The following is a 17,019-nucleotide window of genomic DNA, read 5'->3' as shown; positions in this document are numbered from 1 at the left end:
ATGTATTATGTACTTCTACCAAACTCTCAAAAGGGTTGTACACATTTTGTCCTAGATACATACACCAATGTATCAGTAAACTAAAAAGAGGAATAAACTACTAAATCTAAAAGTGGTTTCTTATATCTTTACTTGTCCAGTGAGTCAGGCCTTAGACTTGTCTTTGCCTTGTTTGTGTTTGTGAGTTGATCAAAGATAGTAAGGAAATTCCCCTGCTCACTACACAGATGGTTTATATTGTTCATAATATCTATTAATCTTACAGCTATATTATCTCAAAAGCCAATTTATTGAAAATTCTACTTTGGTAAAATATTTGTTACAAAAACTTTGTAGCTGTCCACATAAAATTATAAACTCTGTATCAGAGAAAATTGAATTAGCTTGCCAATCTTGTGACAATGAACGATAGCCACAGCATTCTTATAGTAAATCTCCTCACTTTAAACTTGTGCAAATTCTATGACTAAGAAAATTTTCTCTATGTTCTCTTTTCTCGGTTTTGAACAAATAAAATAAAATGGTTTTGCCACAAATTCAGTTTTAAAAACACCATAGACATTCTTATTCTTTCACAAGCACACTTGAATAAAGAGATTTCAAATTGGACAGAAGGAGTGAACTTAAATCTTAATTGTTTAGTGGGAAAAAGAAATGGGACAGAAACCCAATCACTGAACACTGATGTTCCCTTGATGTGGACATTGTGGAAGATGAGAAATAGTTCCCAAAGCAGCAAGGTGCTTTGATTCTTGAATAACACAGAAAATAAAAATTTAACCATTATTATCATCATTAATTTGTCTGTTAAATTTATATTTTTCCCAAAGAAAATTTAAACTAAAACTATAGGTGGGCACAGGCAAAACACAGTTAATTTAATGCTTAAAAGCATAGAGATTTCTGCATTCATCTACAATTTCTCTGACACTACCCAATAAATTGATATAATATGTGTGTTCATTCATCAAACAAACAAGTTCATCTTGTGATACATAGCATAACCAAGAAAGGTAACTTGTCACTATTTCAAAGGGGCCTTAAGTCTCAATTTGTTTTCAATTGTTATTTATTTTCAATTTGTTATTTTATTTTATTTCAAAGAGAAAAAAATAATAAAATAACAACAACAAAGACAAAAACAAAACAACACAGAGACAATAAAAACGATACAGAATTTCAAAACAAGATGATAGGAAATTAATAATGGTTGTTTTATTACATATTGTTATCTAGCAGCATGGAATAAAACACTTGACAAAGTGTTTATTGCTGCCGTAAGTATACTGAAAGGTCACTGAACTGTGCACTTGTTTTCATTTCTGGAGAGACATCTGTTCTTGAATCTTCCTGAGCTATATGATCCACCTTCTTCCTCCCATGGAACAAGCATGCCATGGTGAAGGTCCAAGGTACTAACCCTTATCCAAATACTATTTTTATCTTCTACCTATTATCAGGAAATAAAAACACCAATAATACACAAATTGGCATCCCAATTTTACCTGAAATGCAGAGAAACAGAATCTTCCTCGGAGCCAAAGAAATTCTAGAATGTCCTTGAGAAGGTAATATATTGAGGACCATACAGTAAGCAAAGGTTTATAACACAGGATCCAAAGCAACCATCACATCAAGAAGTAATTTTTTAATCTCTCCCTGTGCTCAGCAGTAAACCAATATCAAAGTAAGCCAAGTCAGAAACCATCATTCAAGTATGTGACTGGGCTGAAGTTTGAAGGAATTCTGCTAATCTTCCATAATTCAATTATGTTGTTTCTCATTTTGTAGCTTACGTATTATGTTCATTAGGAAGGGAGTTGACTACTATTTCATGGAGACATTATTATTTGCAAGTCATTTAAACTATCTGTAAAGATAACTAAGAAGAATTCCTTGGACTAGAAAAAAAAGCCCATATAAATTTAACCAGCACTGAACAAAGAGAAACAGAAAAAAGAAAAGAAGGGAGGAAAGAGAAGAAGAGAGAAGGAGGGTGCAGGAGGGAAAGAAGAGGGGGAAAGAGAAGAGGAAGCATCTAAAATCCTGGGATCATAACAGTAGGAAAATGTGAATTCAAAATGAGTTAGGGTAATAATAACAGCAACAATAATATTACTTTTAGCAATGCTTACTTAACAGTAGCACTTTGCTAAACATGTATCTCATTTAATAGGTGGCAACAGTATCATGACTTCTAAAACAAATATCTCAAGTTTGTACAGGGTTACCATGAAGATAAAAGTTGAAACTCAGTTCTTTGTGTCCAGGACCCATGGCCTTATGTTTGTAATTCCACAGACACTCGTAACCTGGAAGCTTAAAATCTGCCAAATTGTTGGTCTGTTTTGACCAGCCTTCCACAAGGATTGCTGTCAGGTGCAGTCCACAAAGGATGCGCTGCCTTCAGTCAGTGGCCAAAAACCTCAGCTGAACCCTAAGGTGTGGACCTGTCCCTGTAGTCCCGTGTAATAACCTTGGCTGTCACAGACCACATGCCTGGATGGTGATAGCTGTAGGCTGTTCCTCCTCATGGGTCTATATTTTCTGAAAGAGAAAAATGACTGTGTGACTACTGCTGCTGCCACCGCAGGGATCCAGGCTTCGTGTGCAAACCAGCCTGATAAGAGCCTGAATTCCGAGAAGGGCAGAACTGTTAGGGAAGTGCGGCAGGACGGTTAGGAAAGTGCTCAAGATAATAAAAGAAAACCTGAGAGATAAAGGAAGAAAAATGAGATGGAAGCTGTGACTAGACAGTGCTATTGCTATTGCAAGGAAGAAATCCATTAAAATGAAGAATTTCAGAGAGAGAGAGAGATAGGAAGGGAAATGCTGAAGAAGTCAAGGATTTCTTCCATTTGTCTTTCCCTCGAGTCTAGAGGTCAGGGCCTAGACAGACACATCTCCGGGGAGCACTGTCATGTATTTGGTAAAATTACTTCATCTTCTGCCTGCAGATAAAATTAACAATACTTGGTCACGCCAGTTGCTATTATTTGCTAGTCTCCCTTCAGTTAAATTATTGTTCCACACAGTCATCAAAATTCTGAGTTTAAGTAGAAGTCGGAGCTCTTCCCTGCCCCAGAGGTATGGTCAGCCCCTGCCTTCTCACTCCGTGCTCCATTCCTCCTCTCCACTCACTCCCTCATACAAATCTTCATCCAAGGTTTCTGGTCTTTCCAGGCACCTGGCTGGAGAGGTGGAGAGTTAAGAGAGCAGCATTCTATATCTACAGTCATAGGACAGCAGCACTCCCTGGGTTTGGCTTTTGTTTAAAGCTGGCTCTACCAAGAAAGACTTCAGTGGGTTATTTGGAGAGGCTTCTCCTTCAGAAAGTTCACCTGACATTCTCCAGATTTGGATCTACCTGGTTATGTATGCTTTCTTCAGCCCCAATCAATTTAGCAATACCTCCAACTTCTTTCTGTAGGCCTTTTGGAAAGTCCTAGGATGATTGCAGGACTAAGCTGTCTCACCCACGGCCCACATCACATTCATAGGAAATACTTGCCTGATCTTTGCCTAGTGGACGCTATGGGAGCTGGAGAAGGGAGGGTGCTAACACAACCATTTCACCTTTTGTTTGTCAATACAGCTACCTAGCCAGCCTGAGAGACAAATACCAATGCACTGTGTTCTTCTGTCTTACAGAATACAGGTCCAAACCTTCATGTGGTCCGGTACAAGAACCAGTTTAGTGTGAGAGACAGGCGTTGTTCACAACTGACCCTGCAGGAGTGTGAGGGTTGAACTTGTCAACATGTCTGGATGAACGACTCCTGGAGAGGCAAATGGATCACGGTGTTACACTCACCCCTGGACTGATTCATGGATGTTCACAGCTGAAAGCGCTGCTCAGAGGGTGGGCCCTGGGCAGTGCCTTTTGAGGCTCTGTCTCTCAAGAGCACTCTTCCTCCACTTTGTGCTTTCTGGCCTCCAAGAAGTGAGCGGCTTGGCTCTGCCACGCCTTCCTGCTGTGATGTCCACCGCACCTAGACATACAGTAGTAGAAACAGCCAAGCGGCCACCCTGAATCTTCGGAAGCCAGGAGTCACACTAAACCTCTCCTCCTTTAAATTATGAGTACTAGGTATTATATATCAACAATAAGAAAGCTGATCCATACAAGGAGGCATGGACTCTCGGGACAGCTCATCAAAGAAAGTCTCCTAATGAACTACATTTCAGTCTGCTTCTCTACTCTTCATACTCCTGGTTAGGGTGAAGAGTTGAGGAATGATCTACTCATTCTCAGCTTCTAAAATCCTGGCCCAGCACTTCACCCTGGAATAAGTATCTGCTGTTTTGCAACCTACACTTCCATTTCACCATTTTATTACCAGATGTTGTGTATGATCTACAGTTAGTATTTTCTGTGTTTGGGTAAAACCCAATTTTCCTCAGTCCTCCCCAGATTGGAAATATAAAGTTCCAGGCAATTTTAACGCCCAAATTATGATGGCAAGTGCCCCTGCTCTTTTGATGACTAGTGACTATCACATCTCTAAATATCCCGAGCATATTTTTAAAAGTTTCCCCCAAAGGGTGCCACACACACGCCCAAACCCACTTAGTAACTGCACAGTGCGTGCTTTTTCCTTCCTGTCCTACTCTGGCTTATAATTTCCCACATTCCCTTCTCCCAGATCTGAGGAGTGTCAGATCATTTCTGGATCCCAAGGGGAAGTGGAATAAATAGCTTCCTTTCCAATTTTATGCCACATTTGGCCATTCGGACTCTGAAATGGCTCTTCTTTCCCAGAAATTGACTTTTGGCCACATCCTACTTTGCATGAATCCTCCAAATGTCTTCTAAAAAAAAAAGAAAAAGACAGAGTGTGATTATTTTTGAAGACAGTCACTTTTCTTGGCTTGGACCGTCTAGCCTAGCATCAGGGTGAAGAACGACTCCCATCTTTAGCTCCCACAACCACAGGCTGCACCACCCAAACTCCACCCTCCTCCTCCCTCTTGTCCCTGTAGGCAACAGAAACCTGCTGTGTGCTAATGTCTGGGAGGCAAGGAGAGGTTGAGGTCTGACTACTAATTCCAGGGCCAGTGCTCATCTGGCTACGGTTATCAAATATTATCATTTACTTAATAAATGTAAGAGCCATTCAGGAAAAGAAGTAAGCAATGCACGGCAATATACATTTGCTACTAATCCAGGGGAAATTATAAGTGTGAGTACATTTATAAACCCAAAGAATGTCTCCAGAGGACCTATGAAAAACTAATTGATAAAAGTGGTTGTTTCTAGGATGGGAACTTGGCAGTCTGGATCACAAGTAGAAAAAAAAATTCTTTTTACTACATTTCATTTTGTACCTTCTTAATATTTTATATGTGCATGTGTTCCCTGTTCAAATTGAATTTTAATGACTACCCAGGAAAATGTTTTCAAATTCATAATTTTTAAACTTGTTGGCTATATATTTTTGATCACTCCAATGATAAATGACTTCCAATGGGAAAAAAGAAACCATGAAAAGTTCTTCCTTGTTTTGTGTGTAATCATAAGGTACAGTCTCCTAAAAAGTACAGCTCTAAAGCTTGTCTCCCTTTTGTAGAGTTCTGCCAAATATAAGCTTTTTCAGTAAGTTTGCATATCCCTGAGGAATTTAGACAGTGACAAATTGCAGACAGTGGCTGACACTTTATGTATTCTTTATAATATACATTCACTATTCCTTGCTGAATCTTGCCAATGTTCTTTTAGATGGACAAATATCAAAAATTTTAAAACAAGAACACAAATTAGAACATCATTATCCTATACATTTCTAATTTAGCTATTCTAAATTTATGTACAAGATATCTGGAATGAACTTATACTTTACATGAACAGGTGCATCACTTTTTCACTTTTCTCTCGGGCTCTTTCTAGAAGACTAAAAAATGTTTTATAAGTAAAAATAGAGAAAGGAATTTGTTGTGTTTATAGCACTCAAATATTCTCACTGACAAGGAAATGTAACCTAATTTTCTCAGGACCTTAGCAAATGGGTTGGAATGGAGAGAGAGAGTGTTATCAGAAAAAGATAGGGTGAATAATTCAGAAATGGCACACAGGAAAATTGAACATGGCACCAGTGTAATCTCTACCCAGTCCTCACTGACAAAGCTCAGAGAAAGCTTAGTGCCCTGAGCCCTGTGCTTTCCTCCCCTTCGGTCCTTATGTTAGCAGGTTTTCCCGTGACTGACTCACTCTCCTCAACTTTAGGAGTATGTTCAAGACTCCACTATTTCTCTCTCTCTCTCTCTCTCTCTCTCTCTCTCTCTCTCTCTCTCTCCCTGAAATGTACAGACACAAATTCATTGTCACAGGGCTGGGGATTTAGCTCAGGGGCACAGCGCCTGCCTGGCAAGTGCAAGGTGGTGAGCTCGATTCCTGGCACAGAGAAAACAAACAAACAAACAAAAAACAAGCAAATTCATGATCACACACATTCACATGAATACACACACGATGAGAAATATCCATAGACACGCACAGACACACAGGCACAGACATATACAGGGACACACACACACGCTAAGAGACACAGGCATGTGCAGAAACGTCGCCCACAGCTCACCTCATAGACATGCTCTGTCTGTCCCCGGGGCTCAGCATGCCTCCCCTGGCGCTGCCCTCGTGCTCCCTCCTGCTCCTCTGCCGGGCCTTTGGAAGGTGCACTTGCTACTTTTATGCCTCACCTCGCTTTCTTCCTCTCTCTCTGCAGCCTGCGCCTGATTTACCACATCAATAAACTGCTCTCTCTGGTCACTGGTCGTATCCTACTGGCCAAACCCACTGTACACCTTTCAGTCCTCGTCTTACCTAGCCCCTTTTAGCAGCTGACCTCGTTTAATAATCCCTGTGGAAACACACTTATCAACTGAATTGCACAGAATTTGTCCAAATCCTGAGGACAGACAGAGCTTTTCTCTCCCTTTTTACTACTCACTGTATTTAACGACGTTAAGATTACTTGTTTGATACATATTATATGTCAGGAACTGTCCAGGGTATGCAAAGTAAAATATATATGTATTTTTTCTCATAGAACTTCCTGACAACTTTTGGGGGGTGGAATAAACTCAGCAACTACCATAATGGATAATAAGTGTTCTAACTGGAGAGGTGCAGGGTGCTATGGTAAATGGGGAGATAGAGCAGGGGCACCTCACCCCTTTGAGCGGTCAACAAGCACAGCTTTCTGGAGAAATATGTGTGTATGAGTGCAAAGGGTGCACAGCAGTGACCAAGGAGAGAGCACTGGAGTGGTACGGGGGGGGGCAGAAGATGTGGGGGTCTACAGGTGAGAGAGAGGGCACCACTCCTTTGAGGCACTGAAACAATCTCTCAGGAATGGAATGACTATGTCATTGAGGGCTACTGTAAGAGGGTGACAGATTATGTGCTCTTAGATATATTATCTAATTTATTCCAAACAAAGTCGCATGATAGTTGCCATTATCCTTATTTCTACAGAAAATAACTAAAATAGAAGTTAATATAGAAGCTTGCTATCTACCAGTTAGTTTTAGTGCTTAATATATCTTAATACCCGAATGGATTAAATCTCTACTGCAGACTTATATCATATAGAACTGCGTATGTGTGTGCTATTGTTATCCCTGTGCTTATTTTATCAGACCACACAGGTGTCAGCGAGAGCCGCAGGCAAATCCAGACAGTGCACACAGTGCGAGGGTTGGAGAAAGCGTCGTCAGAGCACTGCAGGATGGCCGTTAGTGATGCAGACCAGCAGCAGTGGGAGGGAAGAGTGGGAGCCTAATGAAGAAGAAGAACACAGGAGAATAGGCAAGAGGACTGGGAAGGGTGGAGGCACAGAAGAGCAATACAAGCTACAGCCATTAAGTCTGTGTGATCCCATTTACCTGTTTTTATTTATTGCTTTATATTTCATTGGTAGTTAAAGCTGACTGAAAACAATCATTACCAATTTCTTCAGAAATTCTTTATAAAGAAAACAATAGCCGCACAGATAAGTTGTCAAAATTCCTTGTGAAATATCCTTGACACAACCACCGACATGACTGAATTTATTTTTTGGCATAACAAAGGGTCTTCCCTCTACAACCTAACTTTAAAATAAAAGCAGTGTGATTAAAGGAGCACCAAATGCATGCCAGAGCTAAACTGCGTGCTTTATATGCATTATCTCATTTAGTTCCCCAGAACAGGCTACATATTATTATCTTCATTTTACTGAATGAAGCTAAGATCCAGAGATATCAAATAACTGTGTGGGTAGCATATCTTATGTTAGTAGGAGACAGAATCCAAACCCTAACTACCTGAGTCTAAAGCCCATATTTGCTCTGTTCCACTGTAGGCAAATGAATCTCAGGTATCCTAAGTGGTCCTGCTGAATGAGCTAAGTAACTCTCTGCTGGAGGGGTGGGATAAATGCCTTTATGCTTGTGCTACATAATAACTCTTACCACATCCTGCCCTGCCATCCCACAGCATTCAAGACCCTTCCTAATTTATAAACCGCTTCCAAAGAGCCTGCTCAGCTTACCTCTCCACACTGCTGTTTTTCTTTCACAGTCTACCTCATCCCTTCAGTGATATAGTATTCTAAAGTACCGTTAACATCATGGACAGTTTTTCATTATGTATTCTGAATTATTCTTTTAATTTTTTCAAAGAATATACACATTATTATTCCAATTTGAGGGTATATATATATATATATATATATATATATGGCTTAAAATACATACTAAAATATCATCAACATCTATTTCAGGAAGGTTTTATAGATGATTTTTATTTGCTCATTTGTTTTCTGTTTTTTCAATTTCATCAATAAAAATGCATTTTCACAATAAAGTTTGTATGATATTTTTGCAAGAGCTGTTGCAGTGATGTAGCATTCCCAGCATGATTATCCCGTTCTGTCATTTGTTACAAGGGGAAAATCCATTTACAAGAGTAATTGGATCCGTAGTCATGTTGGTGAGGATGGATGTGCTATTTGTATCATGCATATCACCATTTGAAGTGGAAGACTGAAGTTGGATCCATATGTGTCCAGGTAGAAATAATTTCTCTGGCAGACAATATGTGTAGTAGTGGGCTGAGCAAAATAAAGTCATTTCCCTACAGTTTCTAAGTTTGAGGGAGAGAAAAAAGTACAATGTGTATTTTAACGATTGGTTTCCCGCCAGGGGCCCTGGTAAGTCTGTCAGCTGGAAATAAGGCTTTGCACACCTCTCCGATGCATAATGGAAATAATCTGTCTTGGAAAAATAAATTCATTAGCAGCAGAAGTCATAAGCATGAAAGAAAAAAAAAGTGCTGTCATTACCCATCTGAAGCCTAAGCAACAGTTCCTCTTACCTTCAGTGGCTTTTCTTCATTTTTCAATCCAATGCTATCCAGTTCAAAGACAGCAGATAAAGCTGTTAGAAGCAGTTATAGGAGCACGAAATTTGCATGCAGAGGATTTAATGTTAATGAACTCCAAAATGAGAGAAAAAGTGAAAGAGCAATGCTTTTTCTTCTCTTTGTTTCGTTTTTTGTTTTTGTTTGTTTTTCTTCCGGTACCAGGAATCGAACTCACGACCTTGCGCTTGCCAGGCAGGTGTTGTGCCGCTGAGCTAAATCCCCAGCCCTTTTCTTCTCTTTTAAAACTTAGTCCACAAGAACTTTTCTTTCTGTTTTAAATGTTACCCTGGCCCTGTACCTTATACAGCTCCTTTTTATATCTCAATTATCTGAAACATTCTCACTATTCTTTCCCTACCTCCCAAGAGCTTTGAAAATGACACTCAGCATCTCAAAATTTTATTTTATTTTATTTTATTTATTTATTTATTTATTTTTTTGGTTTTTCTCTGGTATCGGGAACCGAACTCATGACCTTGCGCTTGCCAGGCAGGCCCTTTTGCCGCTGAGCTAAATCCCCAGCCCCAGCATCTCAAAATTTTAAAGGGGACTTTAGGATTTTCTGTTTCAACTGCCTTATTTTGTTAAGATGATAAAACTGGAGGCTGCAGATGATAAGTGATTTCTCCATGATGACAAAGATGATTAAGAGCAAAGGATAGAGATGCTTGTCTCCTAATTCCACATTAAGTAATTCTTCCATTTTACCACATATTGTCTCAAAAGAATCAGTAAATTCTATATAAAGACTTCTCCAATGAAGTCATTTTTGGAAAAGCATCCTCTAAAGAAAGTGGAAGGCCTTTTACCAACTCTCCTTGGTTCTTGAAACTGGAGGTCTCTATACAGTTAATAGTAGTCACTTTTCAAGGAGCTACTATTAGTCATAACTGCCAAGTGTTTCCCTTTCAAACAGCTTTCAAAATACCTGTCAAAATTCCCACTTCACTGACCAGAAGACTGAACCATGGAAAAATAAGCAATCTCCTAAGCTCATATAGAGGAAAAATAGCAGAGCCAATGTTCAAACTCCAGTTTTGAATTCTTTTTACACTAAACTATGCTGCTTCTCCTTTCATGATTTGAAAACTTAACTCAGAGGACAAGATTATTTACTTATGCTGCTTTTTTTACTTTTAAAAGACAAAAAAAATTAAGATTAGCAAAAAAAGCCCCATGTATTCATAGTATTTTTTCTTGTTTTTATTCCCTTATTCATTAGTTAGGCATTGAAAGCACAGATAGTAATGCAACACTAGGCAGAAGCTAATGTAAACATAGTGGAGTATTCAGTACAGCAATCTAATACCGGAGGGGATTACTTACTTAATGTATGAAGTACACTTAATATGTTGTTCTGGGATGTGCACTTAGGAGGGAAAGGAGTTTAGAAATCTGAAGACAGCAACATTATTAAACTGTTAAAAGGCAAAGAAATACACAAAGAAAGGAATTACATTGTCAGCTCAAGAAATCAACATAATAATAGTTTTCCATGTATGAAAGATTATTATCCTGAATGATGATAGATATTCTCCATTCCTAAATAAGACCAAAAAATGTAATAAAACATGGAGGGTTTGGCTAAATGTAGTCAATAATCTGCTAAGCATGAGAGATTTAAAAGTTTGGCCTAATTTTTGGAAATAAAAAATGAAGATTCAAGAGCACTGGAATCTGTAATCCTGTAAGACTATAAATTAGTGGTTAACACATGGTAAAACCATGATTTTCCTCTAAGGTACATTTGGGGAAAAGAATGGGGACAAAATTGACATCAAAGTCCCTGTCATCTCTGTAGTTTTGTACAGTGAGGCATTTTCATATCATTATCTCATTAGCTATCTAATTTTACCACTTTCCAGCTAAAATTTTTCCAATTATTCCAGAAATACTGGCCAACATTTGCATGACCATTGCAGCCCACTCTCTGCCATCTGCATGTGATTCGGAGCAGGTGGTTCGCTGCCCAAGCAGGCCAGCAAGCAGCTTCAACAGCCCAAGGGCAGGCCTCTGAAGCAGGAAGAAGGGCCAAGCAGTTAGAGGCACTGCAGACGCGGAACAGGCAAAGGGAAACTGGCAGAGCTTGGCACAACACTAGCAGTGCTCGCTCTAGAGTACTGCACCATCTCACCAGCACTCACAACGTGGTATTAACCATGTGATTTATTCGACCAGTTAGTTAGGTAGTAGCTGTCCCGAGTGTTGATTCACTGAGGCAGCTTGTGTTTCCCTAGATCTGTTCCCTGAAACTGGTAAATTGACGTGATTATATCTACCAAAAATATTGCTATCATCATGATAGCTGTCAGCTTTAAATAACTGTTGCTCTTTTTCAAAATCTTAGTTGTTGGAATCCTAGGAAAAGTAAATAACTAGCAGAGAATAATAGAAGACATAACTAGGTGACAGCTGTGATGGGGGAAATGCCACATGTCATTTACATTACATATCAAATATTGATCTTGTCAGAGTAAATCTTTCCTCTTGACCTTGTTTTACAAAATACTAAACTATTTTGAGACAGTCGAATATGCCCATGTGTAGATGGCAAATGTAATTTGATATTAAGCTTGTTTTCAAAGTAACTGAGCTGACTGAGCCAATTTGATAGTGGCCTTTCTGAGAGATGCAGAAGGGGAAGAGGGGGCACTGCACCTTGAGGACCACCCTTGTCTCCTTTCTACTCTATGTGACTACTCTTCCTGATGTAAGAGTACCCAGAGAGGAAGGACATGGGCTCAGTGATTCTGACGATGCAGAAAAGCACACGTTGGAAGTAGAGCAACTGTGTGGCTAGGGAGCCTTCCATTGCTAATCCTTTCCGAACATGCGACAGAAAAGAACTGACAGATTAAAATATTAGTCACAAAACTTGTTACTCAGTTTCCAGCTTCAGTATTCTCTTCTCACTCTTAATCTACCGCTCATTTGATTTATTGGCCTTACTTCTGATAAAATACTTTTTCTTGAACAGTTATATTTTAAAGGAAGTTTGACTCTTCAAACTCATATCTTAAGTTAACTGTCCCCAGAGTCCCTGAAAAATTGCCTATCTGATGGAAAAACATTTTCATTTTTATGCTCCAATAACCCAAAATGGGCCGCACTGAATTTTATCAATCATTCCAAAATGAAGAAAAAAATTGTTTCTGGATTGAAAGTAAAAAGACGAAACTTAGAGCCTATGGGGAATAAGACACTTAGAAAGAAAATGCTTTCCCAACCACAGCACTCCTGTTGAGACGTGATAATAAAAATGTTCACAGTAAGAGAGACAATATTTCTACTTGGCATAATCTGAACAAAAGAAAAAAATCCTTACATCCGGAAGCACACGTGCCTGTCCGGGCATTAATATCTTTCTTCAGACAAACACATATCATTTATATTGCATATCAAATATTGTATTTGTCAGAGTAAATCTTTTAGCTTGACCTTGTTTTATAAAATACTAAACTATGTTGTGACAGTTGAATCTGCCCATGTGTAGATGGCAAATGTAATTTGATATTAAGCTTGTTTTCAAAGTAGCTGAGCTGACTGACGTGCAGTGTCTAGTTCTTTTCCTCATTGTGTTTAAATTGCTGTTTCAAAAATTGAAAAGATTTAAAACCATGTGCAAATCTAATTGCTATGCATTTTCAAAGACTGTCCCAAATCTATTGTCATACTAACATGTTCTAATATTAAGTATTGTTTGAAGTAAGTGGACCATAACTAAGGCTGAAAAACAGTTTTTGTCATTTGGAAACCATTGTCTCTTTAGTGGAATTGCACATGCTATGAAACAGTGATTTGGTATAAAGTTTACTCTTTTCATTTGTCAGGAAGCTGTTTATTAAACAACTACAAAATTAACTTGTAATGGTAGGGCTGATGGAAGGATGCAAAATAAATAATAATCAGACTATGTGTAATTTTGTTAAGGAATAATAGTATTTGTGGACAGTGTATACTTACCAAAAATAATCCTTCAAAAGTGAAAAGGAAAGTTAAGCTATAGTTCAAAAGCTACAAACGAAACAAACATAAAATGTAATTGGATGAAATAAAGTTCACAAGTGTACATTCATACGTGTGTCAGTATCACAAAGCTATACACAATAAATGCCAAGCAGTTGGCCAGTCACTAAAACAGAAGTTTAGAAGATGAGATCACTTCATATTCAAGTGGGAATAATGATATTTTCCCTCTAGGAAATGCTTCCCAAAGAGAATTTGTTGTGACTTTAAGAGTGCACAAAAAGGTAGAGAAAATTGTGACTGGGAAATATGGATGAGACAAATTCCAGGTAAGTCTAGGGGACCCAAAAGCAGAAAGACAGTGTTTTCTCTGCCAGGGCATAGTCCAGGGAGGGTGGACACACAGCCAGAATGGCAGCAGAAGAACAGGGAGGGCAGTGCCTTAGGAAAGGCTCACAATCTCCGCGTGTCTTAGCATTGTTCCAAGAAAAGAAGATTTTCTAACTTGTGAGAAGGCGCAAAGGAGGCAGAAAGCATCTAACACCTCAAAAGGAATCTAATTAAGGAATGAAGAGACTGTAGTGATTCATGTGGACATAATGAGGAAAGTTATGTTAGGACTACAGTCATCGCAGAACGTAAAAGGACCAATGTCAAAAGACCACAGGAACAAATACAATGCTTGGTGGCCAACAGATGCTGCTGGGCTGTGGAAGAGCCGTGGTTTCCTTAGAGCAACAGGAAGGAAGAAAAGCAGAAATCAGCTTACACTTTCACATAGCAAGTTTCGTGTCTATAGAACATGACTAAATACAACTACACAATCAAACATTCGTTCATTAAGTAGTATTTTTGAGCTATGCCTTTGGTAGTCAGTCTGGATAAATCTCTAAACTGTAAAGACTTATAAGAAAAGAGTCTTTCTCAAACTGATTATGGACTACTCAAGCAGGAAGGTATGTGAACAAATAGTTGCAATATAGAGTAACATGTGCTTTAATAGGTAAACAGTACAATGAGAATACACAGGAAGACAAATAGCTTCTCAATAGGATCCAGGGGCAGCCTCATGGTGCCGAGGCTGAGCTGGGAATTTGTAGGCATGTGAAAAAGAGATGAAATCTTTTTACAGAAAAAAGTGTTAAACCATACATTTTTTTACATAGAGAGTTACAAGATATATGGAAATATGAAACAAAGTCAGTGGTTTGGAATACATAGTGAATGGATCTCCCTCCTAGAAAGCAACACTGGTGAGGTAGGTGCAGGGTAAAATTGTGGAATGTCTTACACATTAAGCTGAAGAGTTCATTCTTGTTTAAATGAATACAAAGTAGCCTGTAAACAATTGTTAAGTTATCAGATTTGGGTGAGAGTGAGTTACTCTGTGGCTAGTCTTTACCTCTCAGCCACCTCACCCAAGCGAGGGACTCCACTCTAGAATCACGGGGTGCCCAAATGTACGACACCCAACATTGGGCAGATAAGATGACAACAGCTTATTAGTCTCATTCTTGGGCACTCACAGCCCGGTTTAGAAGCTGCCATCCCCCACCGAGAGCCACACCAAGGGTGCGCTCTGGGACAGAATGAACTAGCAGGCACTGAACAAAGTAGGTTCCGCAAAGGGAGTGCATCTATCAGATTTTTTTTAATGTGATTGAATGCCTAAGAAAATCAACCTACAGGAGGAAAGGTTTCTTTTGGCTCTGGTTTTGGTCCATGATTGGCTGGGTCCAAAGCAGAAACTTCATGAGGGAGGGGTGTGATGGAGGAGAGCTGCTCATCTGGAAGCAGCCAGGAAGCAGCAAGCGGGAAGAGCCCTAGAGGAAAGGGGCAAAGCCAGAACATGGTCCCATAACCCACCCAGACCACAGAAGAGAACCTTACTGATTTCTTTGGCATCTCTCAAGCCAATTAAGTTGTCACATGATTAATCATCACAGTCGGTGATTGGCTTGTTTGGATATTCAGTGGGCTGGTAGAGAACTCACCCCAGAGAATCAGGAATTACGCAGAACTCCCTCAATGAAGAAGCTCTTTGACTAGGGGACCTTATCTGCAAGGGTAGAGTGAGAAGGAAACTTGCAATTAGGCTATTAAAGGTCTTTCTGTGTTCACCAGATGTCAAAATAGCACACGATATTGGGTCTTAAGGCTTTATACCACATGGCTGTATTTAACTGAATAAAATGCAATAGTTGATTAAAATTAAATTTTTGTCAGACAGTACTATAATACAGTAGATGGAATGATACAAAATTCTCATATTATTTGGAAAGATGCTTCACTCTTAATGTAAACTCAATAAATATTCCCTTTCCTTGACACCTTTTCCCCATGGTAGAATTTTTCTCCTTCAAATTACATAACACTATACATCTTTCTTTTCTACATTTATTTTACTCTATGTGTCAAATGATTTACACAAGTTATTTACACCTTTAAAGTAAAACTTCCTTGTGTATACTTCAGGACTCCTTGCCTGCTGACAGAGTGCTGTGCACCTGGTAGTGAACCAGTAAACTTATCAAACTGAACTCCAAAACTGTCAACTAATTTGAACAAAGAGGCAAAGCCAAGTCTCTTGGCACGAAATAAATGTTCTGCAACATTTCAACAGTACCAAATTAAAAAAAAGGAATGCCTGTGTTAGACATTTGAATACTTTCTGTAGAATTAGAGAAGTTATCTTATTTTTAGAGACTACATTGTTTCAAGAAAAATATTCCAAAAAGTATGTATTGGTCACCTGAACATGTTCTCCAGTGAGTCATAAAAAGCAATAAAGATACACATAATTAAATACTATGTTACAATACAATATATGGTACCTTAAATTTTTCCAATTGTATTAGTCCTTGTTTAATTCTTTTAAATTATTAATCTCCTCATAATACGAAATTTCTCTTACTTAGATATTCCTCATTATTTTTCTGTTAAGTTTTCCCATGTGAGACTGAATTGATAGGAAATATTTGGGCCCTTTTCTGAGACCTGTCATGCCATTACCCTCCATTCGTATCTCTTCAATATCCTTCACTTCTCCATACACACTTCTCATGGTTTAGTTTGCATTCATTATCTGATTAGCACACTATAGATGTTTATGTATTGAGATGCAAACTGAATTGACCTTGCATAAAAACTAATTCCAAGTACTTAGACCCTATAAATTTCTTGAATAAAAGCATTGCTGTTATTCTGATCCATCGGTGCATAAATATTTTATCTGTATTACCACAACAAAATCTATCATTTTCAATATTAAATTTTGAATTTATTTCATATATCAATCATGATAATGTCAGATATTTTAATTCCAGCAAATGAATTCCAAAAGCTTGTCATTGAATCCATGAACTGAATTTTAAAAAATGGAAACATTGGAATTAATTTACATGATGTTCTATATGAAAAATGTAGCAGCATTCATATAAAGCATGTCTTCTTTAACTGCTTGTGAAATTCTAACAGAGCCAAATCATTAGGAACCAATGTTTCATTTTTACATGCCTAAATAGAAACTAGAAATGAATGGAATTAGCTCAAGGACTTACTTGATTTCAGCACTTCTGAAGTAGATGCTAATGTATCTTAGGAATGTTTTCACCTTCTGGTGTTTGCATGGTCTATGATATCACTAT

At 38.5% G+C, this 17,019-nt stretch overlaps 1 long non-coding RNA gene across 1 annotated transcript; it reads right to left on the bottom strand.

The window, feature by feature from the left end:
- Positions 1–1,193: 1,193 nt before the first annotated feature.
- Positions 1,194–6,664, bottom strand: LOC106146441. The gene is made up of 4 exons (XR_001230874.1): positions 6,579–6,664; positions 4,788–4,812; positions 3,815–3,992; positions 1,194–2,547 (listed from the first exon to the last, which is right to left on the bottom strand). It is a non-coding gene; the product is annotated as an uncharacterized LOC106146441 (long non-coding RNA).
- Between the last annotated feature and the right edge of the window lie 10,355 nt (positions 6,665–17,019).

The sequence above is a fragment of the Chinchilla lanigera genome, unplaced genomic scaffold (assembly GCF_000276665.1).
Source record: "Chinchilla lanigera isolate Chin_1 unplaced genomic scaffold, ChiLan1.0 scaffold00078, whole genome shotgun sequence".
In the NCBI taxonomy this organism is placed as follows: Eukaryota; Metazoa; Chordata; class Mammalia; order Rodentia; family Chinchillidae; genus Chinchilla; species Chinchilla lanigera.
Note: the sequence above shows the minus strand (reverse complement) of the source record. Positions and strands in the feature narration are given on the sequence as shown.